At 35.1% G+C, this 1,355-nt stretch overlaps 1 long non-coding RNA gene across 1 annotated transcript; it reads right to left on the reverse strand.

Moving 5' to 3' along the window:
• Positions 1-711: 711 nt before the first annotated feature.
• On the reverse strand, positions 712-1,106 carry LOC111428296 (uncharacterized). The gene is made up of 2 exons (XR_002708047.2): positions 901-1,106; positions 712-844 (listed from the first exon to the last, which is right to left on the reverse strand). It is a non-coding gene; the product is annotated as an uncharacterized lncRNA (long non-coding RNA).
• Between the last annotated feature and the right edge of the window lie 249 nt (positions 1,107-1,355).

A 1,355-nucleotide genomic window follows, 5' to 3' on the forward strand; every position in this document is an offset into this window, starting at 1 on the left:
CGATGCTCGCGGCTCGCAAAACGGACTTTTATCAATTACCGCGAGAAGACGCGCGAGAAGCACGAAGGAATTGCTTCCACTTTTAACTGGAATAGCGGCGAGATAGTTTAATTAAACATAAATGGGGTAAAAAATGTTAAGAACCCAATCCAATCATGCGAGTTACAGAAATTTACCGTTTGTACAGCAATAGGTCAAAACAAAATTAAAATCAACCGTAATCATCATCTTCAATCAACTTCTCTTCAAGTTACATTGAATAGGCCACCTGGACTGGGGGAGACATCCTAAGGGGGAGTGCTTTCACCTCTCCTATGGTGCCTGATAGTTGATGATTTAATGAACACCTTAACATAAAATTGAGTGATCACAATCCGGAGTAAATATGACACAATCATAACCTAACTAATGCAGAAAGCCCTACTACTTACTAGCACTTGGTGCAGAAGCAATAGACTCAGCATTAATCCAAACAAAATCGAAATAGTCCTTTTCACTCGGAGATGAAAGTTACAATTGAGAGCACCGTTCATTGAAGGCAGAACTATTAACCTCAAAACAAAAGTCAAATACCTAGGGGTAATACTAGGCAGTAAATTAAACTGGAACTCTCACATAGTCATGGTGAACTGGGGTCTTAAACCACGAATGGCTCACTGGGCCTACGTAGCAATAATCAGACCCATGATCGCTTATACCTCACAAAACAAATTTTTCGTTGCAATAAGTTTTCTTTATTCAGTAAATTTCAATAAATTAGAATGGATAATTACAACATTCTGGAAAAGGTTTTGATGGATCTTCTGGATTCATAGGTTGACCCTCATCAACATACCGAGAACAGCTACAATACAAAAAAATAGGATAAAATAAAATAATAACATTTAAAGAAATACTTACGTTTCATACGTTAAATATCCAGTATTACATGTAACTGTTCCGCAAATTTCTTGGCTATAGTTATCAAAGACCTGACCATCTCTCATTGGACCGATTGCTACTTTAAAACAGCTAAAACCTTTGGCTACTAACTTACGGCTTGCCGGAGCATCTTCTATAGTCAGATCGGCTAACGAAATTTCTATAGCGCATAAAAGAACGAAACAAAGAAGTAGTTTCGGCGACATTTTTACTTTGAATATGGTAAATATAATAAATACGCATGTATAAATACCTCCAAACGTGTATATAAAACTAGTTTGTGGTAATGGTAACAAATTAACATTAATATTTTTATACCAGTTTTAAATTGGAATATTTAAAAAACGTTTAAACACAACAATAGTGCGATAAGATTTTTTTTTGTCTCCTAACGAAGATAAATAGTCATTTTTAGGTATAAATAAAAAAAATAT

Source organism: Onthophagus taurus, chromosome 10 (assembly GCF_036711975.1).
Source record: "Onthophagus taurus isolate NC chromosome 10, IU_Otau_3.0, whole genome shotgun sequence".
NCBI lineage: Eukaryota > Metazoa > Arthropoda > Insecta > Coleoptera > Scarabaeidae > Onthophagus > Onthophagus taurus.